At 35.1% G+C, this 24,258-nt stretch overlaps 1 protein-coding gene across 5 annotated transcripts in view; it reads left to right on the forward strand.

The window, feature by feature from the left end:
• The window catches only part of rut (adenylate cyclase rutabaga), a 681,419-nt gene that overhangs the window by 105,452 nt on the left and 551,709 nt on the right, over positions 1-24,258 (forward strand). For all 5 annotated transcript variants that reach the window (XM_069827313.1, XM_069827316.1, XM_069827315.1 and 2 more), the window contains exon 2: positions 18,090-18,149. The gene's annotated coding sequence lies outside the window, so the exon portion shown is untranslated. The remainder of the gene's footprint in view (positions 1-18,089; positions 18,150-24,258) is intronic.

Consider the following 24,258-nt stretch of genomic DNA (forward strand, 5'->3'; position numbering starts at 1 on the left):
ATACACAGTATTTAAAGGGTGTAAATGATATGTTGTTATTGAAGTGTTGTATCAGTGAAGAATTATGTTGTGTCAGTGAAGTGTGCAGTGTCAGTGAAACGTGTTCCTGTCAGTGTAGCTTTATAGTTTATAGTGGCAGTGCAAAGTATTTGAACAGTGAAATGTTTTTGAAATGTTAGTGAAATCAGAATAGAATCAGTGAAATGTGTCGTAGTTCCAGTGCAGTGAGTGAGTTGACAGCGAAATGAGTGTAATGTTGAAAGATACTTGTGCAGATATGAACATATCATACTCGTGGGTTTTAGTTCGAACTTAGTTTTAAGATACAAATTAAAATATTTCAAATGTTATTTTAAGTGATCGTTTCATTTAATTTAGTATATTTCCTGTTGTTGTTGTTGTTGTTATTATTATTAGTATTAATTATTAGTATTATCATTAATTGTATTTTAATTAATTGTCATTATTGAGTGTAATTAGTTACCACTGCCACCGGGTATATACCCATTGCAGTGTGAATAAATACAAACAAATTTTTCTTGTTTTATATTTATCAAAATATTTGTAGGCCTACGCATTTCACTTAAAATTAAACTAAAAACTATATGTTTGTCATACAGAACTGAGTGTTGTATTGTAATATACTGATTATTATGTATAACCCCCCAAAATAAATTATTTTCACATGTCCAACTTGCCTGTAATTGTGTGATATTCTTTGTGAAGAGTCGAGTATTGTCGTCGCATGTTGAATTTTAACACACCCTTAAGAATTTTCGAACAAATTAAACATTTCATATTCTCCCCACTATCACAAAAATTCTCTTCCTATTCACCCTTGAATGTACTACGTCCATGATTGGAAGACATTGTGAATCGTGGAACACTCCGACCAACACAATGATAATGGCAGTCCGCCACTGCTCTTCGTTTGCGCATAAACATTGAGTACTGTACAGGTGGGGATGGGTGAGGCGGAACGCGCTCATTACGTACTGGCTTCGGTTCCTTCAGGGCCTTACTCGCGAGTAGGCTTTTGGAGACGTCTGGCTTACAGCTATTGTTAGGCCTTGAAAGATTTCCCACGCAGAAACTTCTTGCTAGAGAAATCATTTTTCATAAATAGACCTCGGATTTTAGGTTAAATGCCTATCTTTTTTTCTGTAGAGATAAACTAAAACTAGTTAAATATCTTCATATTTTACATAAATTATGAACGTTTGAAAGCAGTTTTATGGTGCCTAAAATGCCTGTTTTGCCCATTGAGACCTATTTTGAAGGTTTTCGAGCCTAAAATTGCCTATTTCTATTGTTACGTGTATATTTTTAAATTCTAGTCTAGCAGTGAAAGAGAAAGTTTTTAATGTCCTTGGAGTTGGTGTGGTTCAAATATCCTGTATTAGTTTGGTTGTAGGAATGAAGAAATTCCTGGAAGGTGTCTGGTTTCGTTGAGCAATTGACCAGGCAGTAGGGATGTGATGAATCGGGTGGGGGGGATGTAGTTCTCCCTAAAGAAATCAGCATGACAATATTGCTAGATTTAAATATGCATTCATTCAATGGTTCTGCCTAAGAAAAGACAAAGTTTAGAAAAAAAAAAAAGTTATGTATTGGAATGTCAATCTGTACTAATAATAAATCTGTAGCCGAAATTTTTCTGGTAATTTTCGATTTTCCAAAAATAATTGGTCCTAACATATATAATTAACCACCCTGAAACCGAAAATCGCTTTTTTGAAATTTTTGTTTGTATGTCTGTCTGTCTGTCTGTCTGTCTGTATGTTTGTTACCGTTTCACGCGATAATGGCTGAACCGATTTCGATGAAAATTGGAATATAAATTAAGTTCGTTGTAACTCAGATTATAGGCTATATGGCATTCAAAATACATTATTTAAAAGGGTGGTTATAAGGGGGCCTGAATTAAATAAATCGAAATATCTCGCTTATTATTCATTTTTATGAAAAATGTTACGTAACAAAAATTTCTTTAAAAATCATTTCCGATAAGTTTTAGTCTTTGAAAAATGTTGATAGGACTGATATTTAATGAGATAAATGAGTTTTAAAATTAAAATAACTGCCATCTAAGGCCGTGTAATGAAATAAACAAATGACTTCGTCTATAAGGGGCCTTGGTCAACAACAATCGAAAGCTATGAATCATAGCCTACAGACAATGTTTCTGTGTTTGTATGAAGTAATATCAGAAGCTAAATTAACCGATTTGTAATTAATTATTATTTCACCATTGGAAAGTGTAGTTTCTCTAGATGGACATAATGCTATAATGTTATTACAGTAACTTCTGAGTGAATTGAGGACAGGTAAGATTAAAATAGCTTCTTATGCACAGAAAACTTGATAGGCTATTCTGTGTATTAGTTTCCTGTATTTCTTAAAATAATGTTTATCTCAGAGAATTAACGAACAACGAGAGTGTATTGATTTAGTATGCAGTAATAGTACGTTAGCTTAGCAATCCATTATTTTATAATCCAAATTTTAACTATGCTCAATTGAATCGAGTTAAAATACATAAAATACATATGCATTAAATGCAATGCAAAAAATTTGGGTAATGAGCCAAGCAGATTATGTTGCCCTGTTGTAAAATAAAATTTGTTCCTCCTGAGATTCAAGAGCCCCCATAACAAATTGAAAACTTACTTATCGGGGTACATCCGTTATCAACACACTTTTTGTATAATATAATATAATATAATATAATATAATATAATATAATATAATATAATATAATATAATATAATATAATATAATATAATATAATATAATATAATATAATATAATATAATATAATATAATATAATATAATATAATATAATATAATATAATATAATATAATATAATATAATATAATATAATATAATATAATATAATATAATATAATTTAAGTTATTTAAGTTATTTGAAGGGTTCAGAACCATAGTGGGCCAAGCGCCATTTACTGAATACGTAGAAAAGAAGGGTTAAAATTAAGTTATTACCATAATTCAATGGAAACCTATAACAAGTAAAATAAAATATACACATTAAATCTAAATGATGTCAATCTTCATTAAACTATGGTTGCATGTAATAAAAATTAAGAAACATGTTAAAAGAATTGTCATTGCAACAAATGAGTGCTCTGTGGACCAAAATGGTTCCATTTAAATTATTTGGATGCAATTTAAATTAAGTAACATATTAAACGATTTATCCTTCTACCAAACACGAATGTTCCCTGGACAAATGTCCTATTTTAATTATGTAATTACTTTATTTTTTTTTCTAACGGGTGCAGCGGAGCGCACGGGTACGGCTAGTTTTGAATAATGTGTTAATTGTAAATTCATTGGTAAATTAAATTAATTTAGTCATGAACACTTATGTAATAGCAACCTTAGAGCATTGAGGCCGATGAATTCGTTAAAAATTACGTAGGCCTACCGGTATTCATAATTTAAGACTTAAAGAAATAAAGTTTCAATCCACAATATATTTTTTTTTACTGTTTTGTCACTGTATAACGTAATGCGTAATACTCACTAATAAATTGCATTTTTATAGTTACTGTAGTTTGTGTGAATAAAATTTACATTTTAGCTGCATAAATTAGTACTTTTAAGCTGCTTGAAATTGTGTTTTTAGGTGCCTAAATCTGTGTTTTAGTGTCTAGTGTCAGGGCCTATTTTAGGTGCCTAAAAGTTAGTTTTTTAAGTGCCTAAAATACGAAGTCTATTCATAACATAAAACTATACTGAAATACACCCATTACAGTACACTTATTGTTACTTAGTTACCATTACAGTACAGTTTTGCGGAGGCTTTGCAGTATTATTGCTCTAAATTTTGAATACAAAATATATTATATTTTGCGCTCGGGCCCGGGTTCGATCCCCGCTTGGGCTGATTACCTGGTTGGGTTTTTTTCCCGAGTTTTTCTCCAACCGTAAGGTGAATGGCAGGTAATCTATGGCGAATCCTCGGCCTCATCTCGCCAAATACCATTTCTCCATCACCAATCTCATCGACGCTAAATAACCTTGTAGTTGATAGAGCATCGTTAAATAACCCACCTAAGAATATTATATTTGCAATAATTTTAAAAATATAATCGTGCGAAAAATGTTATACAATACACATTTGTGAAGTTTAATAAAAAATTTCGGAAATTGAAAAATTCAAACTTTTCTTCGATTTTGTAAAAACAAGCACTTCCCACCCTCGTGTCGTAATATACTATTTGACGACAGTGCTTTTGGGTGTAAGAGAATAGTGTGTGTTGGATGTATATAGTGCATAGAATAACTGTTCTCGGGTTCTCAGCCAGGTGAGTTGGAGATTAGCTTCCAAGCTTTCGACGGCTAGCTCTGCCATCTTCTTCAGGGACGAAGTGATGTGGGACCATGTAGCTTGGAAGCTAATCTCCAACTCACCTGGCTGAGAACCCGAGAAGAGTTATTCTACATCAAACGCCGGGAAAGCCTCAAGTCATACATTATATAGTGCATTTCGAGCAACATTTGAGCCGTTCAGAGCAAAAGTGGTGTAAGTCAAAATTGGGTAATGGGATTTAAAGTAAAAATTCTGTAAAATACAGCACAAAGTAGCAATTAATATGGCCTTATTGCTATCCACTGACTACTAATAATTTAAATAAACTGAATATTAATTGCTACTTTGCGCTGTATTTTACAGAATGTTTACTTTAACCCTCATTACCTATTTTTGACTTACACAACTTCTGCTCTGAACGACTCATTTAGTTCGTCAGCCACTATGATAAAAACTGGGTAATATATCAGTTACGACTTGAAGTTAAAACTAGTATCATCAGCATACAAAACACTCTTATCCAGCGTGTAATTTTGAAGATCATTTGTATATAAAATCAATAAAATAAACAGGATTTAGATTTTTCGTTATCGTACAATATGTACAAGAAAAAGTTATGTAAAGCATTGCTTGAAACGCATGTTCTGTGTTGGTGAGTTTTTTTGAATAAATGAATTGAGCCTATTGGGCCAGCTGTATATTGAATTTATTAACGTGGTGTTGTATTTGCTCTGCAATTTGCCAATTATAGCTACGCCCACATTTTGCATTTTTGGCTGTGATGTCTGTACTTGGCTCTTTTTGATTTGTTTTTATTTGGTGTTTTTCATTTATATCTGTATCTGTATCTTTTATTTAGGTGGTATCTATTTGTTTTTTTTCCTTCCCTTTTCTATTTTTAATTTGTAATTACACTTGTATCTGTTTTACCTCTTTTTTCGTGTTGTATGCAATTCTATGTTTTTTTTTATATTTACTGTCTATTATAATTGGGGCTTTGCCCTGTTATGGACATAAATAGATAAATAAATAAATAAAAAAGAATGGCCCAAGAATTGATCCTTGAGGGACACCATTAAATACATTAAGCAAGTTAGAAATTTGATTGTCCAGTTTGACACATTGAAACCTACTAGAAAGATGTGATTTAATAATTGAAAACGCAGTATGACTTATTCCATAATACATTTTAATTTCTCAACAATGTGTAGTGTGGTTAATTGACAGTAAAATTTGTTTTGACGGCCGTGTTTATGGATATAAAAGAATAATGTGTGTTGGACGTATACAGTACATGTTCAAGCAACATTTAGTTCATGAGCGACCATGATAAAAGCTGGCTAATATATCAGTTACGACGTGGAATTGTAAAACTCGCCTATGCCACTAAACTAAAGCTTGGACTTACTTAAGTGGAAAATTTACCGGAAAGTTCCTTTACTATTTCATACGCCCACTTGTCTGGTGTTTACATTGTTCTGGTAGACAGAAAGAAATATAAGGTCAGAACACGCTGTTTTGTCAACTATTTACGACAGACAAACAAATGCATGTCAACTTAAGGACTAGCCATTGAAGGGATGGATGGTGCCATGGAAACAGAAAAGAAAACAAAAGAGAATAACCTCATTGTGGTCGGAAATGGTAAGAACGTAGGAAAGCGGGCAAAACTAATGTTGTTTGAGAAATGCAATTTTTACGTTGCTATAGAAACAGACTGCAAACAAAAGAAAAGGAAAAACGTAAGCTCCTCCTTTTCGGAGTAAATATGTAGACACGTCCCTAGAAGCATGACTAAGGGAACATTATATGATTTACTGCGTTTTTTTCTTTTGCGTGTTACGTTGAGAAGATAGTGATGATATTATCTGCGATCCTGTAAATGCAGTTTATAGAGTAACTAGTGGCTTGTGCAGCAAATGCTGCAAATCAAGTTCATTAGGCGTTCAAATAAAAATTTTTCAGATTTATTTTCAATGAAGAATACTTGTCTTTTTGATAGTTATTTGCTTCCATAATAATGAAACATACTCCCTCTGAATGGATTTTTTTAGGCCAAATACTTTTTCTTGAACCTATCCAACTTCAGTTTTTGAGTTTCAATGCGAAAACGCAAGTATCAATGTCAGGATGATAGCAGTAGCTATTTCAGGACATTGTGGATTGTAGGCGAAAGTTAAAAAAATGTCAGGTTTGCTAAGCTTTCGAACAATAGCATTTTCGTATAGCTTCTACATGTAGAACTTGAAATGTAGAGCGTAAAATCATTTTATCCTACTAAGAGATCTTGCTGAAATGATCTGGAGACTACAAAATTTTCTAGGCCTCTTATTTTATTAGTAAGTAATACCTTTTGATCTTTCCTTAGGAACTGTAATTTTTGCGCTCTCTCGAGCCAATACTGAAGACAATGACACATATCAATATCTACACTACACCGCCATTAAGTATATGAAAAAGACCCAACCCCAGTGGTTTAATAAGTATAAAAATATTTGATTTTTAATAACAATATTATTATCTTACTTAAGTTTTGTAGTTATATATAGCAGCCACTCATTAAATTATAGAAATGAAGATCTAAATTAAGATATTCTCTACATTTACTTACATAACCACAAAACGTTTCACTTTCATGTCATCAATATAGCATCAATATTATGTACAATTAATGAAAAAATAGTCACATCATGATATTAACTATAATAATATTTAATTTCTAATGGTAATAATATCATCAAACCACCTCGAATTTCGTAGATTTGAATATCCGATACACAGCTGTACTCAGAAAATTATACACTGCAGAATCAGTTTTTAATAACAAATTGAATTGAGCTCTAAATATGTCGGCAATCCTGCAGGTCACGGCCTTCGTGTAATAGCCTGTTGTTTATTGTAGTGTGTGTTTTGTTCTGAAATTCAATCAAGTCGGCCGTGATTCAATAAAATTAGTTCTCAAAACTGACAACAGATGAATTTTGGAAAATAGGAAAATGATGTAGGAAAATTGACATTTCACTGAAAACTACTACTTTTCCGAAAAACTTCGGGTTCCAAGATTCAAAATGAGGGGCCATTTATTTAAATCCGTTCAGCCGTATTTCCGTAATTTCCATTACCAGTTCAAATTATATATGTAGATATGAAATTACCTCCTAACCAAGGAAGGAGAACAACCTCATTGAAGCAAAGATACTAGGTTTGAACCCCGGGTACAGTTCACGGTACTGGGTCTGGTTTCCTTAAGGGTATGCGTATTTGCCCTGTAAATGTTATCTAATATTGAAAATAAACGGTGCAAAATAAACATTTTTTTTAAAAGACATGGAAGTTGTGTTGCCTAGACCCACATACTGTCTCCCTATCTCTGTGACTCACGCCAGGGCTCGATAAGACAAACTCAAGGTGACTGGGCCGGTCTCGCATACCAACCACTTGCTATCAGTCGCTCGTGTTGCCCGAACTTCCGGTACTTCATTCTGCTTTGATATACATTCACTTTTCTCTTTTTTTCTCTCTCCATGTTATTTACTTGTTCCTCAGTCACTGGTTTCCCGCCTTCTTCTTTTCTCCGGTTCTGACATATATTGACTGTATCTTTTCATGACTAGAGTATGCCATTAGGAAAGTCCAGGATACCAGAGAGGGTTTGGAATTGAACGGGTTACATCAGCTGCTTGTCTATGCGGATGACGTGAATATGTTAGGAGAAAATCCACAAACGATTAGGGAAAACGCGGGAATTTTACTGGAAGCAAGTAAAGAGAGAGGTTAGGAAGTAAATCCCGAAAAGACAAAGTATATGATTATGTCTCGTGACCAGAATATTGTACGAAATGGAAATATAAAAATTGGAAATATATCTTTTGAAAAGGTGGAGAAGTTCAAATATCTTGGAGCAACAGTAACAAATATAAATGACACTCGGGAGGAAATTAAACGCAGAATAAATATGGGAAATGCGTGTTATTATTCGGTTGAGAAGCTTTTATCATCCAGTCTGCTGTCAAAAAAATCTGAAAGTTAGAATTTATAAAACAGTTATATTACCGGTTGTTCTTTATGGTTGTGAAACTTGGACTCTCACTTTGAGGAAAAGAGGTTAAGGGTGTTCGAGAATAAGGTACTTAGTAAAATATTTGGGGCTAAGAGGGATGAAGTTACAGGAGAATGGAGAAAGTTACACAACACAGAACTGCACGCATTGTATTCTTCACCTGACATAATTAGGAACATTAGATCTAGACGTTTGAGATGGGCAGGGCATGTAGCACGTATGGGTGAATCCCAGAGTGTTAGTTGGGAGGCCGGAGGGAAAAAGACCTTTAGGGAGGCCGAGATATAAATGGGATGATAATATTAAAATGGATTTGAGGGAGGTGGGATATGATGATAGAGACTGGATTAATCTTGCTCAGGATAGGGACCAATGGCGGGCTTATGTGAGGGGGGTAATGAACGTCTGGGTTCCTTAAAAGCCAGTAAGTAAGTAAGTAAGTAAGTAAGTAAGTAAGTAAGTAAGTAATTAAGTATCTTTTCATGAACTTTGTTTTTGTCCTGTCTTGTTTCTGCTTTTCTGATCTTTTTCTTATTTCTTTTCTTTCTTTCTTTTAGGCTTCTGTCCTTTTCTTTTTATTCCATTCATTTTATTTGTTGTCTTTGTCTGCGTTATTTTTTCTTTCCGATTTGGCTTCTTTTTTTATTTATTTTCCCCACCTTTCAGCATCTCTTGTTTTCCTCTTTTCTTTGATTCTAATTTCATTCTATTTTTTTTCTTTTACTTCTACTCCATTGTCTTACTTCGTCGGTCGTTCATTAGCAAGGCTAGACTTCATTACGCCGAGACCGACGTGAGAGTCTCTATTAAAACACCTTCAGACCAGATGTGCAGCTTTTATGCAAATCTCTGCACTACGTGTTTCCATGGAAACGTTCTTTCATTGTGGAGAATCCGTACTGCATTTTTTTGTTCCTTCGTCTTTTGTTTTTTTGTGGCATTGCGTAGTCTGAACCTACAGTTTGCCCACCTTTATACACTATTTGATTTCCTGGACTTTTCCATGTGTTAATTGCATTGTCTTGCCTTGTATCTGGACGATTTTCTTTATTTCATTTTTTGTAATATTTCATCAGTTCGTTTTTACTCGTACGTGGCAATCCTCAGTTGCCCAGCTGAACGCCGTGTTGTGTTCTTTATTTACATTCTCTGGGAGTTTATTCATAGATAGGGAAAGTCCACAGTTCCTATCTCTGGATTTTTTTTTACTGTTTCGGAATGTAGGGCCTTTGTTTACGTTTCAGGAGTGTTGAAAACTGGTATTTGGGTGAATGCCTGGAAAATAGGTGAGGAAATCAGCATGATTTCGTGTAACTTGCGTACTACAATAATAATAATAATATAATAATAATAATACATTAAAAACTAATGTAGGCCTACTATAAAAAGAAAAAGTAAATACTGTTTTTATACCACACAATTAAAAATTAACTGGTATATAAGCACATGAGATTATCCCATAAATATTGGCGTGTGGGTGAGAAAAATGCGTCAACTCTATAAAAGTTTTTTTTTTCCGAGAAAAATTATGTTTAAAGTTTAAATAGTTCCCAAAATCCTAATTTGTGTATTTTTACTTAGTGCTGCTGGACTTTTGTTAACCTTTTTTAAAAACATTTGAAAGTCAATTTTAATTTAAGAATCTAAATGAGTGTAAATGTAAGCGGGCGCTATGAAAAATTGGAGATAAAACACTTCCTCCCCCCACCTACGTATTGTTATTGTTGTTAACCCATCTGCACGTGAATAATGCCAAGTTTTTATTAACTTTCTATAGTTACGCATCCATTGTGCACGGGTATAGTTCGCGTTCATGTCGAAACAGCTGAATGACAATAATGCATTACAGCAGGCATGTCAATTGATGCCCACAGGAGCAAGAGCGCGCTCTAGAGCCCAGGAGAGCCTGAGCGCTTTACAGCGGAAAGGAAAGAGACAGACGAAAGAGGTGGTATATGCCGCTTGGTCGAGCTATATTCAGGGATGGCCAGCACTGATTCAATAGATAAAGGGAAGAGGACTTATTAAAACTGTATCCATGGTAATTTTTAGATTTGTCTGAGAAGTATAAGTGCATTATAAGAATGTAAGTTTTAATTTTAATGCTCATTTTTCACAAGTTTGATTTTTTTATTCAAAAGAAATATTTTCTCAACTTTTCGTATAGAAAAGTGAAATTTTCAGGTATAGGCCTATTTATTTAGTAGCCTTACAGAATGTTTTCGTAAATCTAATATACCGTATATACGTATTACTGAAGATAGTGTATTGAAAATTTTGAAAATATTCGCATGGAAATTGTTTGTAAGGAAATGAATTAACAAAGCAACTACTGTTACATCATAAGCAAAAGATACGTGCCCATGTGTTGTAAAAATGTCAGCTCTATAGCTTCAGCAGATTTCGAGAAAATAATTTAATATTCTGATGATAGGAAGTTGCTCACAAATATCACCTTAAAAGCATAATGCGATAAGAGTTTTGTTATGTAATATTAGTTACACTTAAAACAGATACAGTACCTAGGTAACTTTGCTTTGTACTGTAATATTGTTTTGATTAGTTTATTGATTACTTTTGTAAGGCTAAAGATACCATCAATATAAATTCCAACTTATCATGTCATACTCAATCTCTTTCTTTGGAATATCACTTTCTTTATGAATGATGTGTTTCATCCACTTAATACAGTATAATATTATACTACTATGGAATTTAAGTGAATATTCCTTCTTAACTCTCTATTGTGTTATTAAGATTTAAAACACAAGTGCAATATTAAGAAATCAGTGTTAGTACTTTTGTTTTACAGACAATATAGATAATATTAAACAGAAAGAAGCCATATAAAAATAACGACATAAAATTTCATGTTCCGTTTGAAGTTTGTGCACCACTGTTTTCTTAATCCAACAGGCTGCTTATTCATACACACAACCCTTCCTCTTTCCATACTTAACGCTTGCTGCCCGCGCACGACGTCAAGGTCAGAAAAATGCGCTTGCTTTCACATCACTTGATTCCAATAAACTCTTCCAAATAGGTTATGTATAATGCGGAGACTCCTTTTGCGTAGTAATGGACTCGTTCACATTGTTGGGTTTATCGGATATTACATAAGAAACGCCATTATAATTTCCGTTTTACAAAATCATATCATTTTTTCTATTAGTGTCACATTTTTTTCGTTACACCCTGTAGGTGGACTTCTTGAACCTTGTGTTACGCTAAAAAGTTACGATTTTCTCATCAAAAATTGTGTCCTAGAATAAAGACGTATTATGTTACCGCTGCGCACACTACTGCCATAGCCCTGGTTGAAACAGCGCACATCAGTCCACAGCACCAATTTTGTATTATAGCGAAGCTTTGTTCACCTTGAACTTGGTGCAACAGGAAACTTGGTAGACTCGTGAGGTGTCACAACACCACTAGGTTACCATGGAGACAAGACGGCAGCGAACTTGGTTGTGTGACAGATAATTGCTGGCTAATGGGACAGGGACCGCGTGGGCCGGGATAAATATGCATGCTCCTCCACGCCCTGGACACATTAAAGTGCGTGCAAACCAATTACGTGGAGAAATGTGTTCGGAGTTACATAAAGTCACTCGCAAGCGTTTTTCGTATGGAGATAGACGCTCGTCCACGAGTAATGTGCAATTTATTGGATAGAAGGCAGTCCAGCGTCGCTATGGAAACGGATCATGCATCTTAAGTTTTCATTTATTTCGCTTCCCACAGGATAAGCGCAGGGTTGTGACTTTACACGTAAAAATGTTATTTAAATTACAGTAAAATACGCGTAAATAATGCGTAATTACTTACTGGCTTTTAAGGAACCCGGAGGCTCATTGCCGCCCTCACATAAGCCCGCCATCGGTCTCTATCCTGAGCAAGATTAATCCAATCTCCTACCATCATATCCCACCTCCCTCAAATCCATTTTAATATTATCCTCCCATCTACGTCTCGGCCTCCCTAAAGGTCTTTTTCCCTCCGGTCTCCTAGCTAACACTCTATATGCATTTCTGCATTCGCCCATACGTGCTACATGCCCTGCCCATCTCAAACTCTGTATTTAATGTTCCTAATTATGTCAGGTGAAGAATACAATGCGTGTAGTTCTGCGTTGTGTAACTTTCTCCATTCTCCTGTAACTTCATCCCTCTTAGCCCCAAATATTTTCCTAAGCACCTTATTTTCAAAGACCCTTAATCTCTGTTTCTCAAAGTGAGAGTCCAAGTTTCACAACCATACAGAACAACCGGTAATATAACTGTTTTATAAATTCTAACTTTCAGATTTTTTGACAGCAGACTGGATGACAAAAGCTTCTCAACCGAATAATAACAGGCATTTCCCATATTTATTCTGTGTTTAATTTCTTCCCGAGTATCATTTATATTTGTTACTGTTACTCCAAGATATTTGAATTTTTCCACTTCTTCAAAGGCTAAATCTCCAATTTTTATATTTCCATTTCTTACAATATTCTGGTCACGAGACATAATCATATACTTTGTCTTTTCGGGATTTACTTCCAAACCTATCTCTTTACTTGCTTCCAGTAAAATTCCCGTGTTTTCCCCAATCGTTTGTGGATTTTCTCCTAACATATTCACGTCATCCGCATAGACAAGAAGCTGATGTAACCCGTTCAATTCCAAACCCTCTCTGTTATCCTGGACTTTCCTAATGGCATATTCTAGAGCGAAGTTAAAAAGTAAAGGTGATAGTGCATCTCCTTGCTTTAGCCCGCAGTGAATTGGAAAAGCATCAAATATATAATAATAATAATAATAATAGTAATAATAATAATAATAATAATAATAATAATAATATTTTTGTCCTTGTTTCCTTACTTTCTTTTCTTTTTATTATTATTTTTCCTCTTTTCTGGTTCCTTTTTTTTACATTCTCCTCGTCATGTTTTCCTCTTCTGTGACACATTCCTGCTATTGCTCACAAATCCTCCTTTCCTGTAGTCCTCCTCACATCAAGTGAACAACTTTTCTTCGGAAATGCCTCCCTGTATGTTGTGATACCTGTACGCGAGCCAGTCACGGTCCATTGCCACACGTGCAGAACCGCTTATCTCCGGAGTGACGTAACCGCCGGAAACCTCGATGCTGGGGCTCCTCTTCCATTGTGGAGGGAGATACGGTGAGGTCAACGCACCTCTGTCGGCTGGAACCGATCTAGGTTCTGCAGAGAAGCAGGTGTCCTAGGAGTACATCGACCAGTATTCTGAGTCCTGGGTTGACCAGGGGTTGCTATATCCTCCCTTATACTTGTGAAAAGTATTTGGGGCTAAGAGGGATGAAGTTACAGGAGAATGGAGAAAGTTACACAACGCAGAACTGCACGCATTGTATTCTTCACCTGACATAATTAGGAACATTAAATCCAGACGTTTGAGATGGGCAGGGCATGTAGCACGTATGGGCGAATCCAGAAATGCATATAGAGTGTTAGTTGGGAGGCCGGAGGGAAAAAGACCTTTGGGGCGGCCGAGACGTAGATGGGAAGATAATATTAAAATGGATTTGAGGAAGGTGGGATATGATGGTAGAGAATGGATTAATCTTGCACAGGATAGGGACCAATGGCGGGCTTATGTGAGGGCGGCAATGAACCTCTGGGTTCCTTAAAAGCCAGTAAGTAAATAAGTATACTTGTGAATAATATTCATTTGGGATTAATATGGTTTTAGAACTTTCTGCAGTACAAGGAATAAGCTGTTGAAATCTGCATAATAATATAATTACTTAACTGTCAAACACACAGTCATGTTCTTTTTTAGTTGGTTGTTTAACGACTCTGTATCAACTACTAGATTATTTTGCGTCGATGGAATTGGTGTTAGCGCGATGGTATTTGGCGAGATAAGGCTGAGGATTCTCCAGAGATTACCTGACATTCGTCTTACGGTTGGGAAAAAAACTTCGGAAAAAACCCAACCAGGTAATCAGTTCAAGCAGGAATCGAACCCGCACCCCAGTGCGACTCCTGATCGGTAGGCAAGCGCCTCAGCCACTGAGTTAAGCCCGTAACACACTTGCAGAGTTTTCGCCAGCGAGAAATGTGTTGCGAGAAAATAAAAAAATTGATAACATGGATTCAAATGGACGTCCACACACTGGCAGAGATTCTCGCTCGAGGCAAAAACCTCGCGCGAGTTTCTCGCTGGAATCGGTAGCTCAGCGAATTTTCTTGACACATTTATCAAAGATGTTTGACATTTATAGCCTTCATGACGATTGAATGTAGAAAAATATGTCATAGGTGGCGATGAATTGTATTGTTTTTATTTGAAAAATAAATAAATAATAATAATAATAATGATTTATTTTAGCTGGCAGAGTTAAGGCCGTAAGGCCTTCTCTTCCACTCAACCAGCAAAAAGTGTATATACATATGCATGAACTTACAAAGAATTCAACAATTTGATATAGATGAGAGTTACATGTATACAAGAGTTATTTACGAATTAAACAACAAAATATTAAGAACTATTAATTAAACACTGAAATAAACTGTGTAGCAGAATTAAGCTAAAATACATAGAATGTTAATATATTTCAAATAATATTAGATAATAGAAAGAGATTATTATGAAACAATTTTGGAAATACAGCACTATCAGGATGATGTCTAAAGGAAGGAGTAACAATGTAGTCAGTGATAGTTTAAGTCAGTATGATTGGAGTGAAATGCTAATAAGGTTATTTTTAAGCTGTTTTTAAAAGTGTTTATTGTCTTACAGCCCCTAATACTTCGTGACAGGGAATTCCATTGTCGCGAGGTGGATACTGTAAAAGATGATGAATAACAAGATGTTCTATGAAGAGGTATACTTAGCGTGCCACAGATAAGTGATCTGGTATTTACGTCGTGGTTAGAGTATAGATAAGAGAAACGAGACGAAAGGTAATTTGGTGTTGAGGTGTGCAGAATTTGAAAGAGTAAAGACAAAGAGTGTAAAGTTCTGCGTTCTTTAAGTCGGAGCCACGAGAGACTTGCGAAGGAGGGTGATATGTGATCATATCGTCGGATGTTGCACACGTATCTGACGCACATATTCTGAGCTCGCTGTAACTTGCCTGACAGTTCAGAACTTAGGTCACTTAACAAAACGTCACAATAATGGGGAAAATGGGGAAAGATGGCTGATAATTGCGGTCAGAAACTTATCGAACTTGTACGATGTCACCCGTAGGGCTATATTTTATTTTGATGAGATTTAATAGTATTGATTAAACATTTATTTATTTATTTATTTATTTATTTATGTATTTATTTATTATTTTGCTAATAATTGTAACATAAAATATAATATATACAGAGAAACTTTAGCTCGCCCCTGAAAGAGTAGAACTCGTGCTCAGGGGCGGATTCCTGAATTGAAATTAATAAGTATACAATACAATTTGTCTTATGTCTACTGTGCAATTATAGTATATATATTTAAATTTACAATTTTTCAATTTTTATAAAATCCATACCTAACTTTTTAAATTTAATACTAGAACTATTAGAATTGACAAGAATAGGATATTTAAATATAAATTTGTTATATATTCTTGGGCCTAAATTACTACTATGATTAAATACTGTAACAGTGTTGCAGTTTGGTTCAAACAATCTTAAGGAATTCATACCTTTTGTTTCATAACTATGAGAATACAATTCAAAATTATTTCGATTTTTATGTGTGAATTTTATTAACACAATATAATAAATTTGTCTTACGTTAAGTACATTAAATTCTAGAAGCAATTTTTGAGATGGAAAATCAATAGGTTTATGAAGACATATTTTAATTATTTTCTTCTGTAATAAATAAAGTGGATTAAAATTGGATTTAAATGAGCTACCCCATCCCATAATTCCATACATAATTACCGATTGAAATAAAGTTAAATATATTGTACGTAATAAACTTATTGACAAGTAATTCCTCGATAAAACAAAATAATATATCATTTTACGTAATTTATTACAAAGATAATTATTGTGTTGGTTCCATTTTAAATGATTATCGAAAATTATGCCTAAATACTTAACTTCAGAGGACTCTTTAATAATCGGACATTTACACTCTATAAGACTACAATGTAATTTAATATTTAATATAGATGTAGGAGGTTTGTTACATTTTTCAGACAATGAGAATGGAATAATTATGGTTTTATTTTCGTTGATAGAAAGATAATTTATGTCAAACCATTTTTTATTAATTTAAGTCCATTATTTGAACTATTATATGCATCACACCAGGTTTTTCCACCAAAAAGTAAAACTGTGTCATCTGCATAAGAACAGTGAACACCATTGTATTGTTGTAAGTCAATTTTTAATAAGTCATTAAATATTAAAAATAGAATAATTGAAGAAATAGAAGAATTGAAATAATGTATCTATATATCTTAACAGTTTACGTAATTTTAATCCGAATATAGCAAAGAATCCTCTATCATATCATGAATGGCAAGAAACTGTGGTCCATTCAACCTGAAATAACGCCTAAACATATCATCATTCAAATCGAAACCAGTGTCCAAAACTCGCCCTTATTTTCGTAAGATACAATGTGATCTTCAGATATTTCTGGCTTTAATTTTAGGCCTACTTTTTCTTTTCATTAACAAAATATGTTCATGTAACTCCATTTCCTCATCATCTGAATACTCAGATTCAACATAGCGGTCGTACGTAATTTGTAAAGTACGACAATGTACTTACAGGTTATATATTTAAGTACGACAATATACGTAAATACATAACCTGTAATATTTCCCGCAACGAGTGATTAATATAATCAGAAAAATGCTTTCTGCATGAAGGCAGTGCATAGCTGATCATAGCGAGGTGTGATCGAGAACTCTCCAAGTGTGTGGAGGAAGGCTCTTCGCCTCTTTCTCGCAACACATTTCTCGCTAGCGAAAACTCTTCAAGCGTGTTACGGGCCTAACGCCGGTCGTCCACAGCCTTGTTAATTTCGGCTTCTCAAACGGACGAACTGAAATTTCACCAGTAAAAAATGAAACAAATTAATAGTAATATGATATGAAAAACAAATGACGAAATAATAACATACAGTGTGCAAATGATAGCATAGTAAAGCTGGAGGAATTACTGAAAACCAAGTAAGTTATTCCTACTTTTCATTTGAGACAATGCAGAAATTAGAAAACGGACTTGATACAATTCCGGGAGATATCAGGTTTCTCTCGGAAGACGGGAGATTATATTTCATTCCAGGAGGTTGGCAAGCCTACTTGGGCTGCGGAAAGGTCAGGGTTGGCAGGAACTCGTACGGGGATATATTTGCTTGGGTTACTACGCCGTGTTTGCAGTCACGAAGTGTTAGTTCCGGCACTATCCTCAAACAGGTGTCTGTTAAGTGATGGCATGCATGTTGCCGACCTACAGGGACGGCTGGGTACCGGGTGGAGTGTGACGAATTCCCATCGCTAGAGAAGATTACTGAAATTTGGACCCCGTGTGAGCAGGAGAACATGTGAGGATCAGGAGCATCGCAACCCGTGGCGAACTATTCTGTAGTGTGACTTGGAATTCAGGTCACACAGAGCGAGGAGGACAGGTGTTCGTCTGGTATTGAAGCGAGGACAATTGTGCTACCATGTGTGATAGTAATGGATTTCTTTTTATGTATTTTCAGATTCCAAATTGAAAGGCAGGGAGGAGATAGAGGAATATAAAATGACGGACCGACTGAAAGGTAAGAGAAAGCTGCACACAACGCATGCGTGGTTGCTAGGATACGAAATCGTGATAATACTAAAACTAACATAAGCAAATCGCTGTTAAGTTCATTTTATGTGCATTATTAATTACAATTGACCCTTAGAGTCAGTCTTGTTATGTGGCGTTAACACAATCTATGTTAACTATATGTGGTTGCTAGGATACGAAATCGTGATAATACTAAAACTGACATAAGCAAATCGCTGTTAAGTTCATTTTATGTGCATTATTAATTACAATTGAACCTTAGAGTCAGTCTTGCTATGTGGCGTTAACACAATCTATGTTAACTATATGTGGTTGCTAGGATACGAAATCGTGATAATACTAAAACTGACATAAGCAAATCGCTGTTAAGTTCATTTTATGTGCATTATTAATTACAATTGAACCTTAGAGCCAGTCTTGTTATGTGGCGTTAACACAATCTATGTTAACTATATGTGGTTGCTAGGATACGAAATCGTGATAATACTAAAACTGACATAAGCAAATCGCTGTTAAGTTCATTTTATGTGCATTATTAATTACAATTGAACCTTAGAGTCAGTCTTGTTATGTGGCGTTAACACAATCTATGTTAACTATATGTGGTTGCTAGGATACGAAATCGTGATAATACTAAAACTGACATAAGCAAATCGCTGTTAAGTTCATTTTATGTGCATTATTAATTACAATTGAACCTTAGAGTCAGTCTTGTTATGTGGCGTTAACACAATCTATGTTAACTATATGTGGTTGCTAGGATACGAAATCATAGTATTACCGTATTGAAATGACATACGCGAGCTAATTTAAGTAGCTTAACAACAGAACCAAAGCCGTTACTTCAGTCGGCACATTCCAGTTGCTAGGGCGCGTCTGTTGGAGTGTAATGGGATAACAATTGAATAATGAAACAAAACAAATATGTCGTATGTCATCTTTTTTGTTATCTGGCTAATGGTAACGTTGGAGCCGAGGAATTTGGGGAATTGCGTTGAAATGAAATCAGCTGTCACAACTAGGTACTTATAATGGTTGTAATGTTACATGAAAATATGCGCTGATTTACGTACTCTCAATTGCTGACATAAACTAGTACAATGTAAGTAATTGGTGACATTTTGTGTCACATGTCTAACTAGAACGAAAAACGTTCAAATTAAGTTCTACGAGCGGAGGTGTTTAGCCAGGGATTCGTTGATTACTTCTACAGCATACTTGGGGTGAGGCATTGTAAGTCGCCCACGAATGAACATGGACGACGCTAGATTTATCAGAATGTTTTTGTTTACTGCAGATCATAATGTACGTAATCAGAGAAAGAACTTGAGACTTCTGTCCATGAACTCTACTAGGCGATGGATTGCAACATACTGTAAGTAGAGATAGGAAGTGCGATTTATTTGGAAGAGTCGATTCAGTTGTAATGATTCAATAAATTATTCGTTCATTTCTTTCATTTGATTCAGTCATGATTCGATAGCATTATAAACGAATTGAAGTTATTTAACTCTTAAATTGGCAAAACTTCATTTCTCACACTAGTTTATTAAAACGTGTCGGACCGTAAAGAAAACAACTATCGCAATGTCCATATTTTATATGTTGGACAATGTTATAGGCCTAGTATTGTGAAATTTTAATTTCCCTACTAATTTTTTTCTATTCTATTAAAATTATAGCATATAACCTATTAACCTGTTGTATCCTATAGGATACTTTGTCAATTTAACAGGTTAAGTACATTAACCTTCGTATCTACTTGAATAAGTAGGGCGTATAATTATGAATAAATATTTGATTGTATAAATGCAATTAAGACTCAATCATATACTTTCGATTGAAATAGCCAGTTGATACAGTACTGCGAAAACAGAAATTGTATTTCTACGCACTTCTATTCATTGAGTTCTGTCCAAGGACAGTCCTTCACTGCAAATCCACAAAATTGTCCAATCTACCCTCTTTTCCGCTTTCCTCTTATTTTACTGAACCATGATTCATTCGTTCAGTTCAATGATTTGTTTATTACGAACGACTCGTTCACAATACCCCCATATACGAAGGAACGCCATGAGGCTCGAATTCATTGGTACTCGTTGACTTTGTTCTGGCAATGTTTATCTTTGCCTGTGCGAATCCATTCGTATGTAGGACTATATATTGCCCTGGAATTTGAACTAGCTCTCCTCCATGACAATATGACTTTCTAGCCACTGGAATAACTGTCAACCTTCCATAAATGTTAGCCGATAAAATATGTGTAAGAAATCTGTCGCTTTGGCTACCCCTGGCACTGTCTCGCAGTGTATAACTGTTGCTTCTGCCCTCCAGGGAGACGCGCGACCTTTCGAGGAGCTCGATAACATTTTAGTTTAGATATGAGACTGCAGTGTGAATTCATATACAGGGTGTTCTGTTTAATAGCGGATACTATTGGATTGTGATTTTATCTCAATATTCGTTTCTCGTGACGAGGTTAAAAGTGTAATCACTACTGCATCCTTGAGGAACAAGAATCAGCAGATGTGAGCTTCATGAGGCTTGCGAATTGGAACGGGCTAAAGTAATAATACAGGGACCTGAAATTGAAGATACTGGGTGTTCATTTCAAAGTGTGTCATGACGTCACTGTTGTGAGTCAGCGATTTGAAGCGAGTTTCAGCTTTTATGTCAGAGAAGTTGCCTATTATTCAAGGCGTTCAATCTGAACTTGAGAACGTGTACGGTATAACTTGAACGTCGTAGCAACAGATGGCGGTCTGTACGGTCTGTGTGCTACCATAACCTCTTTCGAACTGTGTTTTGCGCGGGCAAGTCGTACGCAGGGTATTTGTTATCATCGGTTGCGTACGGCAACATTCCACAACACAAATCAAATGCTCCGTGTCCATGTTGACCGTCGAAGTTAATGTCAACAAATACGTAAGTAATCGTCTTAACCCTCTCCCCATATCCCGACAGTAAGGAAAAAAACTCACCCCAGTACGTGTGTCCAAACAGTTCACATTCCTGCCACTACTGGAGTTAGCGTACGTATCGGTAAGTACTCTTCAGAATGAACGCCTTATTTACTAGGCAACTTCTCTGGCACATAGGTAATACGCCCACAGTTTACTATATACAGTCGCGAAGCTTGAGGTGTTTTTTTGCAATCTCGTGATAAAGCGCTCCAAGCGGTTAGCAACTAGAAACAATAGACTGTCCATGGTCGACTTTGGACTGTGTCGTATTTCTATCGAGTGCTAGCTCGTTGCGTATTTCACATTGATGCTTGTGAAATGTTCGTTATTGGTTGTAATGAAAATGTTAATGGCTAAAATATAATAATTTGAATAATAATATGGGACAAGGAGGAGACGTTTGTAGTACTATAAATTGTAGCAACAGTAAGAGAAAGAGGCCAGAGTTATCCTTTTTCCGATTTCCGAAAGATTCAGAAAGGTTCCTAGGTTTCTACAAGAATGCTGTGCAGAAACAAAACTGTTAATTTTGAAGTTCTTTGTGACTGTTAGAATACATTATATCCTTAAATTTCACAATGAAATGTTTCAGTCTAACCGAAAGGACATTAGATACCGGTCAAAGTTCTGTCACTTAGGCTGCTAAATTTCCAGAGAAATAAAGGTTAGGTCTACTTTTTTTTCAGAGGATATATTTTTAATTGTAGCTATTAATTTTGTTATTATTTTTATGTGTTATTTAATAAAGACGTAGAAAAGTTAAGTTTGTTTTAATGAAATTTATTGATCACGTTTTATTTTCAATTCTGGTGGGATTATTATTGCTTAGGCCTACTTTTTTCTTCAAAGAATATGTTTTTAATTATAGCTGTTAATTTTGTTGTTATTTTTATTTGTTGCTTTACTAGAGACGTAGAAAAAGTCTGTTACAATAAAATTTATTGATCACGTTTTATTTCCAATTCTGGTGTGATTATTATTGCTTAACCTCATACCACTTTGTTAATTACGTAAGCCTACACTACAAGTACCGGTACACGTAAGTTACTCCATTCATATTTCCATTATAATTGTTGTAAAGAGAAATTCAAATTAATATTTATTGGTTTCATAGTTAATTTCGCTATAATCTTGAATGAGTGAAGCTATTATAGTAAATTTCAGTTCGTTTTGTACAAACAAAAATTATATTACTTATTTCTTGCAGGTATCTTCGAGTTTATGGTGGAATTTAATATACATCATTAAAATAATAAATTAACTTTATGCATTTAATATTTCAATACTGGAAGGAAGGTGCTAATTTTTCCAAAAGAACACGACAACGAAAGTGTAACATATTTTGTCGGCTGCTAGGAGAGAGTTCTGCGAGGATGAGGCGATAGTAGCGATCCTAGTGGTGGGAACTACCCATGTTTGCATTTTTACTACATATTGAGCTTCGCGACTGTATATAGTAGACTGTGATACGCCTCTGCGGAAGTGTAGGAAGATTGAATTGTCTAGGCTCATCGGCTAGCCACATGACGTCATACAGCGAGCCATGACACACTTTGAACTGAACACCCAGTAGATCTCAACGACGTTAATAGAACGCAAGATACCGGAGTTACTGCTATAATGTGAACACAAAAGTACGCATAGAAGGAAGATTGATACAGGGCAATGAAAATTTATTCTTCACATCCGTTGATTACGTAACCAACGACAATTCTGCGTTATTAATGTTGGTTCATGAAGTCGGAGGAGAATCGGGTCTAATGGCACACTCGTTATAGCAAAGTCGACGAACTTATACAGGGTGATCCATCAAAACTTTTGTTATAGCTTCGATGTGATAAAGAATTGAATAATACTGTACAGTTGATAGAACATTAAGACGTGTCATATATAGGGTGTGTTGGAAAACACTATGATTGGAATTAGGTATTGAAAAAAGGTTTAAATATTAAATTCAAATTGTTGTACAGTATCAGAATAGTACATTATGCAACGAGCCTATAATGGTAGTAATTAAGACGCGAGTATGTTCATGAAACGAGCGCAAGCGAGTTTCATAATTTTCATACGAGCGCCTTAATAACCATTAAAGGCAAGTTTCATACGACTTTTTATGCTCGACCATATTTCTAACTTGAAATTATTCATAAGTATTCGTGTTATTCTTATCTGACTGGGGAGCGGAACTGACCTTGTGCAATATCTCGTAAATTGTGAGATGTGCGCAGACGCGAAAGTATTGATTTTTTCCGAGGAACGAATGTCATTGACCTTGATATAATCTAGAGAGTAAAATAAAGATTGACCTTGATATAACCTTGAAATTGATTTAGACATTGAAAAACGAGATGACAAATTGAATTTATTTGAATATTATTTACAATTAACGCTAATTATTATAGTAACAGAACATAACCTTCTGCGACAGTATTGGATTTCCAGCCTCCGTGACGTTTCGCTAATTGTCTTTCGATTGCATATCCGAGAATAATCGATACTTGCGCTTTCATATTGCTACAATGGTGTTTTCTGATTGGTGGAACACCTGAACTTTAATGAATAGGTGTACTTTAATGAGGTGCATTAAAGGTCTGCTACCAGGTGTATAATTACTACATTTCGGCATGGTCGAGCATAAAATAAATAATGAGCCGAGTCTTGATGACAATCTTCCTGTGTGTAGGCAACAAGTTTCGCAAGACTATCCACAAGTAGCATATATACAGGGTGTTTACTGCACATGCGCATTGCGTTGTACATGGAACGAGCCATCTGTAGGCTAACACACGACAATAGCAACAGGAACTCAACAATAGTAATAAGTTGTGAAAAAGGCTTACTTATATACCCAAAGATCCTACATACGCGGTATGACCATACATAGTAAAGCGTTTATAAATTTATTTAAAATGAACAATAAGTTATTTAAATGACCCGGATGTCAATTAACTCAGTTTATGTTGATAGCGCGCGAATTTAGAGGTCAATAGGAAGCGACACCTTGCGGAGGAATACATTAGAGTCTGTGTGATGTATCTTGTGTCACTGTGAAAAGAGAGAGAAAGGAGATATGTCTTACTTCGTCTGTATTGTTATGGCAATTGGGGAGTGGAGCTTTGCCGTCCATCCATC

Source organism: Periplaneta americana, chromosome 6 (genome assembly GCF_040183065.1).
Source record: "Periplaneta americana isolate PAMFEO1 chromosome 6, P.americana_PAMFEO1_priV1, whole genome shotgun sequence".
NCBI lineage: Eukaryota > Metazoa > Arthropoda > Insecta > Blattodea > Blattidae > Periplaneta > Periplaneta americana.